Source organism: Triticum aestivum, chromosome 3D (genome assembly GCF_018294505.1).
Source record: "Triticum aestivum cultivar Chinese Spring chromosome 3D, IWGSC CS RefSeq v2.1, whole genome shotgun sequence".
Taxonomy (NCBI): Eukaryota; Viridiplantae; Streptophyta; class Magnoliopsida; order Poales; family Poaceae; genus Triticum; species Triticum aestivum.
The window spans coordinates 185962858-185976661 of NC_057802.1; positions in this window are offsets into that span (position 1 = coordinate 185962858).

Here is a 13804-nt window from a genome sequence, read left to right on the forward strand (position 1 = left end):
CCACAATTTTAAAGGAAAATAAACATTAGCGTATTTTCAATAGAGAAATTCCTATGATGTGAACCAAATGACATCTCTTTTCTAATCCCTCCTCATAAGAATTGAGATACATGTCATCTCTAGATTCAATAGAAAAGTTCCTGTGATATGAACCAAATGACATCTCTTTTCCAATCCCTACTGAATTGAGATACATGTCATCTCTTTCCCTATAACTTCCATGTATATATCTTCTATTCCTAAATAACTAGTACAACCCACTAGTAGATTTTTTCCTAGACATACAACTATGGCACAAGAACACGTCTTGCATGCAAGTCATAAATCACATTGTTTTTGTACTCTATGCATGCAAGCACCACATCATAAATTCGTGCATGTTACTCATACGTTATTTATTGCATTAGATTTTGTATTGACAATGTATGTGTTGGTCACGTGCACACATACGTAGTTCACATTCACATTTTTGTTAGAAATGTCATTCTTTTTACTGCAATTAATTTTTCTCTTTGTACTCCCTCCATCTAGGAGTGTAAGTCATCTTCCGAAAACCAAATAATCCCAAAACACTTAGGCATGGTACATTAACTCCCTCCTCGTTTCTTATTTCGGCATATATCAACCAATAAGAGATGTGGGACGTGCATGCTTTGAATGGCTTGAGACTTTCAAACATGACATGTAGTGGTTAATTCATTACATGCAATGCTATTAATTAGCAAAAAAACCTAAGATGACTTATACACCTAGATGGAGGGAGTATTACATTTTCATTTTAAGCATACATTCACTTCCCATTAGTTATAGATGTTTTTGGAGGAACTTTTATGCATTATTTTGAGTAGAGTAGCAAATTTCACGCGGCCGCGGGTATATCAAAAAGCAGGGCCCATGCATCATTGCCTTTCGGTCGAACCTACGTCCACAATTTTTTGTACGTATATCTCCACTGGTCCCCGAACCCAAAATGTTGCCTCGTTCCCGTAAAACCAAGCGGCCCACACATATTAAGGCGTCGACTCGAACTCAATCCCTCTCCCATTTACTATGATGTGGCCCCACACGATGTAGTACTCCTACAAACCCTACCGCCACAGGCATCATCGATTTTCTTCAAGAGGACGAGGGAGAAGCGGATTTGTAGTGGAGGCGCTTTAAAAAAAGGATTTGTAGTGGAGGCTCTTACCCTTGGGTGCCCTAGGTAGCTGCATCCCGCATCATTCGTTTTATCTTTTCTTTATGCTCTTGCGCCCTAGAGTGAAATGATGGTTGCTTCGTCCGTCCAGCTTAATGCGGGAAAGGTGGGGCTTTGTGGGGCTTTGTGATTTGACCCCTCGTCGCTCATTTACTACTACGGCGCTACGGCCGGGGTGCCTCCAAGTCCAACCGCTGCTCCGAAGTGTAATTTGGTGCATCGCACGTGGAACAGCCAAAGGGGTCCTGTTAAGTGTGTCGCCATTTCATGTGCGGACTGACCCTGCTTGAGTTGCTATGCCAACACGACAGGAGCAGCCTACCACTTGGTTTTGCTCCTTGGTGATCCTGACTATATTGATCTAAAAAGATACTACTCCCTCCGTCTCGGTTTATAGGGCGTGCACGTAGTTCTAGGTCATCCATTTGACTAACTAAATATGAGTTACTATGTCACAATATCATTGGATTCTTAAGCGGATGTAGTTTCTAAACATATACTGTTCATCACATATATAGCCAGTTAAATTCTCAAACTAGAACGACGTGCATGCCCTGTAAACCGATACGGAGGAAGTAGTAAAAATGAGGTGATTTTACCAAGCGGTGGGCGGGGGAGCATGGCCTGTCATGCGGTCCCACGTGTCATGATGTACCAAGGCGATGAGCGTCCCTCTTGAGGCAGAACAATGGCAGAAGCAATACGTGGTTTTCTTGAAGGAGATGATGGCGAAGCGGATTCAGGGAAGTGTCAAATAATGGTTGCTTCGTCCGTCTGGGAAGGTGGAGCATTGTGATTTGACGTCTCGTTGCTCATTACTACTACTGGGCGCTACGACTCGGGTGCGTCCCCCCTACTGTTTTGCACTGTTATTTGGTGCATGACACGTCGACCCGGTTGCTATTTGTCCCACATGTCGGCGCGAGGAAGTACAAAATTCATGAACGGGAGCATCGACGGAGGAGTACAAGACACGGCTTGGTTTTTGCTGCTTCGCGCGATCCATCAATACAAACCCAGACTAAAAAAGGCGAGGGTGGGTCTTTTCCCGCGCGGCAGGCAGGGGAGTTTGGCATAGTCTATTCGAGGCAACGAAACGGGAAGGGAAACAAGCAAATAAAGGTTGAGCGACTTAGTTTTGGGAAAATCTGATTTTACAGAGTACGTACCCACTATGGAGGTAGTACTACTTACTACTCCCTCCTTTCCGGTTTATAGGGTTCATCTAAAAAATTTCACTTTTCCATTTCATAAGTCTCAATTCTACTAGTAATAGTACCACCACATGTTTGGATTTTGAGGTGCGTTAAATCACCCGATGCAAGCAGTGTCAAGAGAAAACTCACCAATGCATTTAGAAGTTCATGGAAATTTAGTGGTCATGCATGCATTCATTGCAATTAATGCATCGGTAAACATTACTTCTTGAGAAAAACGAGTGTACTAATTACTTGTGCAAACTACGAAATTAATTCCACCACTCACCGTCTACCTTGTTTGGAGAGATTTTGAAATTGAGCCATAAACCGGAAAGGAGGGAGTAGTAACATAGCCTAGGGTAGCTTGCTGCACCACGGACTCCAAGAAAATTGCTGTAGTACTACTCCTATGTACCACTGTACTACTCCTACTACTAAAAGACATATTTCAAACAATATGATAATCTCTCTAACCAAGGTAGGGACGAGGAGTAAACGGTGGGAGTAGTAAATTTTTCTCCTCGTCCTGCGAGCCACCGCGCGCGTGGGCGAGGGAGCGGGCGTAGGCGTAATAAGCAAGCTTCTCCTTGTCCTGCAACTCTGCGAGCCACCGCGCCTGTGGGCGGGGGAGACGGCGTACTAAGCAAGATTCTCCAGGTTCTGCGAGTTGACGGGACACATCAAAAGTACAGAGCATCTCCGGTGTATAGAGCCTTGCCTCTAAGGTAGGCCCCACATGGTTTGCCTCTTATCAAATGAAAAAAATGAGCATGTGAGATGGTGAACAGAGGGAGTACGATACCATTAGTAATACAGTTCTTTTGGAAGGGTTGTAGTAGTCCCTCCCATTCACATGTTCACATTTCAAGCTTCAATAAAACGTTGCACACAAGGATTAAGAGAAACCTCGACAATGCATGTACTTCCTCAATCCATATAGGGTATAAAATGCGTTTTGGACAAACTTTGACCACATGTCAGAGCAATAATATGACATCCAACTTACACAAATCTTACCATCAAATCCACACGTGGTCATTATACTGCTAACACATGCATGTGTTGCAATTAGTACGCAGATACAGTAGTAAACACTCACTATCTAGTAGTACTAGTAGTACTCGACACTACTACTACTATGAGGCCATCCAACTGTGTCCCGGGCTCCCGGCAGAAGACCGCGGACACCGATTAGTCGTTCATATTTAAATTTGTTTTCACACAGTGAAATATCTCTATTTCTACTCTCTACTCTTATAAAAAACGAGTTGGTGATGATGGTGTCCCTGCCATCTTGTAATATAGACCTGATGACCCAAAAGTGTAGGGGATCTATCGTAGTCCTTTCGATAAGTAAGAGTGTCTAACCCAACGAGGAGCAGAAGGAAATGATAAGCAGTTTTCAGTAAGGTATTCTCTGCAAGCACTGAAATTATCGGTAACAGATAGTTTTGTGATAAGGTAAGTTGTAACGGGTAACAAGTAATGAAAGTAAATAAGGTGCAGCAAGATGGCCCAATCCTTTTTGTAGCAAAGGACAAGCCTGGACAAACTCTTATATGGAGAAAAGTGCTCCCGAGGACACATGGGAATTATCGTCAAGCTAGTTTTCATCACGCTCATATGATTCGCGTTCATTACTTTGATAATTTGGTAGGGTGGACCAGTGCTTGGGTGCTGTCCTTACTTGGACAAGAATCCCACTTATGATTAACTCCTATTACAAGCATCCGCAACTACAAAAGAAGTATTAAGGTAAACCTGACCATAGCATGAAACATATGGATCCAAATCAGCCCCTTACGAAGCAACGCATAAACTAGGGTTTAAGCTCCTGTCACTCTAGCAACCCATCATCTACTTATTACTTCCCAATGCCTTCCTCTAGGCCCAAATAATGGTGAAGTGTCATGTAGTCGACGTTCACATAACACCACTAGAGGAGAGACAACATACATCTCATCAAAATATCAAACGAATACCAAATTCACATGACTACTAATAGCAAGACTTCTCCCATGTCCTCAGGAACAAACATAACTACTCACAAAGCATATTCATGTTCATAATCAGAGGGGTATTAATATGCATATAGTCTCTGAACATATGATCTTCCACCAAATAAACCGACTAGCATCAACTACTAGGAGTAATCAACACTACTAGCAACCCACATGTACCAATCTGAGGCTTTGGGACAAAGATTGGAGACAGGAGATGAACTAGGGTTTGAGAGGAGATGGTGTTGGTGAAGATGTTGATGGAGATTGGCCCCCTCCCGATGAGAGGAGCGTTGGTGATGACGATGGCGATGATTTCCCCCTCACGGAGGGAAGTTTCCCCGGCAGAACAGCTCCGCCGGAGCCCTAGATTGGTTCCGCCAAGGTTCCGCCTCGTGGCGGCGGAGTCTCGTCCCGAAAGCTTGCTTCTGATTTTTCCTCGGACGAAAGACTTCATATAGCAAAAGATGGGCACCGGAGGGCCAACAGGGGGCCCACGAGGCAGGGGGCGCGCCCCCCACCCTCGTGGCCAGGGTGTGGGCCCCCTTTGGTATTTTCTTCGCTCAGTATTTTTTATTATTTCCAAAAATAACTTCCGTGGAGTTTCAGGACTTTTGGAGTTGTGCAGAATAGGTCTCTAATATTTGCTCCTTTTCCAGCCCAGAATTCCAGCTGTCGGCATTCTCCCTCTTCATGTAAACCTTGTAAAATAAGAGAGAATAGGCATAAGTATTGTGACATAATGTGTAATAACAGCCCATAATGCAATAAATATCAATATAAAAGCATGATGCAAAATGGATGTATCAACTCCCCCAAGCTTAGACCTCGCTTGTCCTCAAGCGGAAGCCGATAACGATAAATATGTCCACATGTTTAGAGATAGAGGTGTCGATAAAATAAAATACGGACATGAGGGCATCATGATCATTCTTATAACAGCAACATATATGGATATTGTCATATGATTTCTTATGCTCAAGTAATAATGTATTCACAATGTCAAGTATGAATCAGAAACTTCATTGAGAACCAACATACTATAATCTCAGTCATTGAAGCAATTGCAATTTATCATAACATTGGAAAGAGTCTATGTAAGAGCTTTTCAGCAAGTCCACATACTCAACTATCATGTAGTCTTTCACAATTGCTAACACTCACGCAATACTTGTGGTTACGGAGTTTTAATCGAACACAGAAAAAGATAGGTGCTGATAGTTTCGCCTCCCAACCTTTTACCTCAAGGGTAATGTCAACAATAATAGTTCATGCTAACTCACATCCAATTGGATATATATATATATATATATATATATATATATATATATATATATATATATCAGGATCTTTCCAACACAAGGTGCTTGCCAAAGGATAAAATGTAAAAAGGAAAGGTGAAGATCACCATGACTCTTGCATAAGGGTAAGAGATAAAAGTAAAAGATAGGCCCTTCGCAAAGGGAAGCAGAGGTTGTCATGCGCTTTCATGATTGGATGCACGAAATCTTAATGCAAAAGAACGTCACTTTATATTGCCACTTGTGATATGGACCTTTATTATGCAGTCCGTCGCTTTTATTTCTTCCATATCACAAGATCGTATAAAGCTTATTTTCTCCCACACTAATAAGTCATACATATTTAGAGAGCAATTTTTATTGCTTGCACCGATGACAACTTACTTGAAGGATCTTACTCAATTCATAGGTAGATATGGTGGACTCTCATGGCAAAACTGGTTTTAAGAGTATTTAGAAGCACAAGTAGTATCTCTACTTGGTGCCAAGAATTTGCCTAGCATGAGGGAGAAAGGCAAGCTCAACATGTTGGATGATCCATGACAATATACTTTATTTCAGATGTAAGAAAACATAACCCATTACGTTGTCTTCCTTGTCCAACATCAACTCTTTAGCGTGTCATACTTTAATGAGTGCTCACAATCATAAAAGATGTCCAAGATAGTATATTTGTATGTGAAACCTATCTTTCTTTATTACTTCCTATTAATTGCAACGATGACCAAAACTATGTTTGTCAACTCTCAACAATTTTTAATCATCATACTCTTTATATGTGAAGTCATTACTCTCCATAAGATCAATATGATCTCTTTGTTTCCTTTTTATTCTTTCTTTTTCTTTTATTCCCTCAAGATCATGGCAAAATAATCAAGTCCTTGACTCAACGCTAATCTTTATTATATAACTCACAGACTCGATTACAAAGGGGGGTCATAAGGCAAAACTCAAAACTAAATCATACTAAAATTTTATTCTACTAGATCAAGATATTACTAAAAGGATTGAACTAAGAAAACGGTAAAGATAGGAGTGTGATGGTGATACGATACCGGGGCACCTCCCCCAAGCTTGGCAGTTGCCAAGGGGAGTGCCCATACCCATGTGATTATATCTCCTTTGCTGGTGAAGAAGATGGTGGAGTTGTTGATGATGCGGGCTTGTCGTCCATCTTCCAAGGCATAGGCTCACCATCATAGAAGGATGATCGAGTCTCCGGGATCCTCAAATCTGCAGCCAAACTCATCCTCTTGAATCTATATGCATACTCACAGTTTTGGTTTTGCAGGTCATAGATTTGGGCTTGGAGATGCTCGATCTTCTCGTGAATCTTGAAGATGGTCTCCCCAATGTTCTTGGCATCCAGCTTGTGGTTGTTTTGTGAACTCTGCGATCATCATGTGGTTGGCGTTGAGTCCACGTTCCACCATCCCCTGACGCTTGAAAACTTGTTGTTCCATTGCTTCGAGCCTCATCTCCACGCTTCCGGTCCTCCTTGGTCCCTCAACATCGCGGATGTGCAGCAACCCATCACGCACCTCAATGGTTTGAGGGTGTTGCAGCACCTCCGCGAGGTAGGGGTTGATGACCTTCTCGAAGAACTTGTCCTTGGGGGCACTCGAAGACATCATGGTGATCTAGATCTGTCAGAAAAATAGCTCGAAACGAAAACAGAGGATATTTGCGTGATACGGTGGTCAAAACCTTCGGGAGATTATATAATGAATTTTTACCGACCGAAAGAAGTATCGTGCAAGAAAACGGAGTCCGGAGAGTGCACGAGGTGCCCATGAGGTAGGGGGCGCGCCCTCCACCCTCGTGGAGGCCTCGTGTCCTTCCCGGACTGCTTCTTATTTTCCTATTTTTTCTAAATATTCCAAAACGGAGAAAAATTGCCATTAGAACTGTTCTGGAGTCGGTTTACTTACCGTACCACATACCTATTCCTTTTCGGAGTCTGAAACGTTCTGGAAAGTGTCCCTTATGTATTCCTCCGGGGTTATGGTTTCAATAACATTAGTTTCAACATTTATAGGATTACCTGAGATATAATGTTTGATTCTTTGACCATTCACCACCTTTGGATTTGTGCCTTCGAAGTTGTTGATTTTTATGGCACCGGAACGATAGACCTCCTCGATAACGTAAGGACCTTCCCATTTAGAGACAAGTTTTCCTGCAAAAAATCTTAAATGAGAGTTGAATAGCAACACATAATCACCTACATTAAACTCACGCTTTTGTATTCTTTTGTCATGCCATCTTTTAACTTTTTCTTTAAACAGTTTGGCATTCTCATAGGCTTCAGTTCTCCATTCATCAAGTGAGCTTATGTCAAATAGCCTCTTCTCACCAGCAAGTTTGAAATCATAATTGAGCTCTTTAATAGCCCAATATGCCTTATGTTCTAATTCAAGAGGTAAGTGGCATGCTTTTCCATAAACCATTTTATACGGAGACATACCCATAGGATTTTTATATGGAGTCCTATAGGCCCATAATGCATCATCAAGTTTCTTGGACCAATTTTTTCTAGATCTTTTAACAGTCTTTTGCAAAATTAATTTGAGCTCTTTGTTACTCAATTCTACTTGACCACTATACTGTGGGTGATAAGGAGATGCAATTCTATGATTAACATCATACTTAGCAAGCATTTTACGAAAAGTGCCATGAATAAAATGTGAACCACCATCAGTCATTAAATATCTAGGGACTCCAAACCTTGGAAAAATAACTTCTTTAAGTATCTTAATAGAAGTGTTATGATCAGCACTACTAGTTGGAATGGCTTCTACCCACTTAGTAACGTAATCAACAACAACTAAAATATGAGTATATCCATTAGAGGAAGGAAACAATCTCATATAATCAAAGCCCCAAACATCAAGTGGTTCAATAACGAGTGAATAGTTCATAGGCATTTCCTGACGTCTACTAATATTACCAATTCTTTGACATTCATCACAAGATAATACAAACTTACGGGCATCTTTGAAGAGAGTAGGCCAATAAAAACCGGATTGCAATACCTTATGTGCAGTTCTATCTCCAGCGTGGTGTCCTCCATAAGCCTCAAAGTGACACTTGCGTACGATTTGTTCCTGTTCATGCTCAGGTACACAACGTCTAATAACACCATCTACTCCTTCTTTATAAAGGTGTGGGTCATCCCAGAAGTAATGTGTCAAATCAAAGAATTTTTTTTCTTCTGCTGGTATGTGAAACTAGGTGGTATAAATTTAGCAACAATGTAATTAGCATAGTCAGCATACCATGGAGCAGTACGAGAAGCATTTATGGCATTCAGTTGTTCATCGGGAAAGCTATCATCAATAGGTAGTGGGTCATCAAGAACATTTTCTAACCTAGACAAGTTGTCTGCAACGGGGTTCTCAGCTCCCTTTCTATCAATAATATGCAAATCAAATTCTTGTAGCAAGAGGACCCATCAAATAAGTCTAGGTTTAGCATCTTTCTTTTCCATAAGATATTTAATAGCAGCATGATCCGTGTGAATAGTTACTTTATAATCAACAATATAAGGTCTGAACTTATCACAAGCAAATACAACTGCTAAGAATTCTTTTTCAGTAGTGGCATAATTTCTCTGGGCATTATCTAGAGTTTTACTAGCATATTGAATAACATTTAATTTCTTATCAACTCTTTGCCCTAAAACAGCACCTACAGCATAATCACTAGCATTGCACATAATTTCAAAGGGTAAATTCCAATCAGGTGGCTGAACGATAGGTGCAGAGATCAATGCTTTCTTAAGTATTTCAAATGCTTCTACACAATCATCATAAAAAACAAAAGGAATATCTTTTTGTAATAGATTAGTCAGAGGCCGATAAATTTTTGAGAAGTCCTTAATGAACCTCCTATAAAACCCGGCATGACCAAGGAAACTTCTTATACCTTTGATGTCCTTGGGACATGGCATCCTTTCAATAGCATCAACTTTGGCTTTATCAACTTCAATACCTCTTTCAGAAATTTTATGCCCCAAGACAATACCTTCATTAACCATAAAGTGGCACTTCTCCCAATTCAAGACAAGGTTAGTGTCTTCACATCTCTGCAAAACTCGATAAAGGTTGCTCAAGCAATCATCAAAAGAGGATCCATAAACGGAGAAATCGTCCATGAAAACCTCACAAATCTTTTCACAAAAATCAGAGAATATAGCCATCATGCATCTTTGAAAGGTAGCAGGTGCATTACATAAACCAAAAGGCATACGTCTACAAGCAAAAGTACCGAAAGGGCAAGTAAAAGTGGTCTTTGCTTGATCATCAGCTGACACAGGTATTTGAGAGAAACCAGAATAACCATCTAGAAAGCAAAAATGTGTGTGTTTGGATAATCTTTCTAGCATTTGATCAATGAATGGCAAGGGGTAATGATCTTTTTTAGTAGCTTTATTTAATTTGCGGAAATCAATTACCATCCTATAATCTGTAATAATTCTTTGCGGAATCAATTCATCTTTATCATTAGGAACGACAGTAATACCTCCCTTCTTAGGGACACAATGGACAGGACTTACCCACTGACTGTCAGCAACGGGATAGATTATACCTGCTTCAAGGAGCTTTAATATTTCCTTTCTTACCACTTCTTTCATCTTAGGATTTAACCGTCGTTGGTGATCAATAACTGGTTTGGCGTCTTTCTCCAGATTTATTTTGTGTTGACATAGAGTGGGACTAATGCCCTTAAGATCATCAAGAGTATATCCAATAGCAGCACGGTGCTTCTTCAGAGTTTTCAATAATTTCTCTTCTTCATGTTCTGAAAGGTTAGCAGTAATAATAACAGGATATATCTTCTTTTCATCAAGATAAGCATATTTAAGAGTATCAGGCAATGGTTTAAGCTCAAACACGGGATCACCCTTGGGTGGAGGGGGATCCACTAAGATTTCAACAGGCAAATTGTGTTTCAGAATGGGCCCTTGTTTAAAGAATACTTCATCTATTTCCCTTCTTTCATTCATAAACATATCATTTTCATGGTCTAGCAAATATTGTTCTAAAGGATCATTAGGAGGCACAGCAATAGAAGCAAGACCAATAATTTCATCTTTACTAGGCAATTCCTCTTCACGGTGTTGTCTACGAAATTTAGAAAAATTAAACTCATGAGACATATCACCCAAACCAATAGTAATAACATCCTTTCGCAGTCTTTCTTAGCATTAACAGTGTTCAAGAAGGGTCTACCAAATATAATGGGACAAAAGCTATCTTGTGGGGAACCAAGAACAAGAAAATCAGCAGGATATTTAGTTTTCCCACACAAGACTTCAACATCTCTAACAATCCCAATTGGTGAAATAGTATCTCTATTGGCAAGTTTAATTGTGACATCAATATCTTCTAACTCAGCGGGTGCAATATCATGCATAATTTCTTTGTATAAAGAGATAGGTATTGCACTAGCACTAGCACCCATATCACACAAGCCATGATAACAATGATCTCCAATTTTAACAGAAATAACAGGCATGCCTACCACAGGTCTATGTTTATCTTTAGCACCAGGTTTAGCAATTCTAGCAGTTTCCTCACAGAAATAAATAAAATGCCCATCAATATTATCAGCCAAGAGATCCTTAACAATATCAATATTAGCTTCAACTTTAACTTCCTCAGGGGGTGCATAAGTTCTAATATTACTTTTATGAACCACAGTTGAAGCTTTAGCATGATCCTTTATCCTAACAGGGAAGGGTGGTTTCTCAACATAAGCAGTAGGAACAATAGGATCATTATAAGTGATAGTCTTTTCTTCAACTTTAATAGGTTCAACTACTTTTACTTCTATGGGAGGATGGTATTTAAACCACTTCTCCTTAGGGATATCAACGTGAGTAGCAAAAGATTCACAAAAAGAAGTAACTATCTCAGAGTCAAGTCCATATTTAGTGCTAAATTTACGGAAAACATCGGTATCCATAAAAGATTTAAGACAATCAAACTTAGGTGTTATACCTGTCTCCTTACCTTCGTCGAGATCCCAATCTTTAGAGTTGCGTTTAATTCTTTCCAATAAATTCCATTTGAATTCAATAGTCTTCATCATAAAAGAACTAGTACAAGAAGTATCGAGCATGGAGCGATTGTTGTCAGAAAGCCGAGCATAAAAAATTTGAATAATCATTTATCTTGAGAGCTCATGATTGGGGCATGAATATAACATTGACTTAAGCCTCCCCCAAGCTTGAGCGATGCTTTCTCCTTCGCGAGGCCAAAAATTATATATACAATTACGATCACGATGAACAAGATGCATAGGATAAAACTTCTGATGAAATTCCAATTTCAATCGCTTGTAGTCCCATGATCCCATATCATCACATAGCCTATACCATGTCAATGCATCTCCCTTCGAAGATAAAGGGAAGACCTTTTTTTATAACATCATCGGGCATACCTGCAAGCTTAAATAATGCACAAACTTCATCCACATAGATTAAGTGTAAATCGGGATGCAATGTTCCATCTCCTGCAAACGGATTAGCTAGCAGTTTCTCTATCAGACCCGAAGGAATTTCAAAGTAAACATTTTCAGTAGGTTGAGGAGCAACTCTTTGCTCTACTGTTCGGGGTGAATATACCCCGAACAAGCCCCTCAGAGGATTACTTTCCATAGTAACAAGTGACATTAAATTTCAGCACACTATATAAATTTTTCCTTACCAAATTCCACCTACCAAAGGCGCTTCACTCCCCGGCAACGGCGCCAGAAAAGAGTCTTGATGACCCACAAGTGTAGGGGATCTATCGTAGTCCTTTCGATAAGTAAGAGTGTCGAATCCAACGAGGAGCAGAAGGAAATGATAAGCAGTTTTCAGTAAGGTATTCTCTGCAAGCACTGAAATTATCGGTAACAGATAGTTTTGTGATAAGGTAATTTGTAACGGGTAACAAGTAATGAAAGTAAATAAGGTGCAGCAAGATGGCCCAATCCTTTTTTTAGCAAAGGACAAGCCTGGACAAACTCTTATATAGAGAAAAGTGCTCCCGAGGACACATGGGAATTATCGTCAAGCTAGTTTTCATCACGCTCATATGATTCGCGTTCGTTACTTTGATAATTTGGTATGTGGGTGGACCGGTGCTTGGGTGCTGTCCTTACTTGGACAAGCATCCCACTTATGATTAACTCCTATTGCAAGCATCCGCAACTACAAAAGAAGTATTAAGGTAAACCTAACCATAGCATGAAACATATGAATCCAAATCAGCCCCTTACGAAGCAACGCATAAAGCAGACTAAGGCATAGCCTAGTGGTGGGAAGGGGTTGATGCCTTCCCACCCACCCAGGTTCAAGGCATGGTACTTGCAATTTGGGTTTGTTGCATCAATTATACTGTAGGGGATTTCCTTACAGTCTTTCTGTCAAAAAAAGCAACGCATAAACTAGGGTTTAAGCTTCTGTCACTCTAGCAACCCATCATCTACTTATTACTTCCCAATGCCTTCCTCTAGGCCCAAATAATGGTGAAGTGTCATGTAGTCGATGTTCACATAACACCACTAGAGGAGAGACAACATACATCTCATCAAAATATCAAACGAATACCAAATTCACATGACTACTAATAGCAAGACTTCTCCCATGTCCTCAGGAACAAACGTAACTACTCACAAAGCATATTCATGTTCATAATCAGAGGGGTATTAATATGCATATAGGATCTGAACATATGTTCTTCCACCAAATAAACCAACTAGCATCAACTACAAGGAGTAATCAACACTACTAGCAAACCCACGGGTACCAATCTAAGGCTTTGGGACAAAGATTGGAGACAAGAGATGAACTAGGGTTTGAGAGGAGATGGTGCTGGTGAAGGTGTTGATGGAGATTGGCCCCCTCCCGATAAGAGGAGCGTTGGTGATGACGATGGCGATGATTTCCCCCTCACGGAGGGAAGTTTCCCCAAAAGAACAGCTCCGCCGGAGCCCTAGATTGGTTCCGCCAAGGTTCCGCCTCGTGGCGGCGGAGTCTCGTCCCGAAAGCTTGCTTCTGATTTTTCCTCGGACGAAAGACTTCATATAGCAGAAGATGGGCACCGAAGGGCCAAC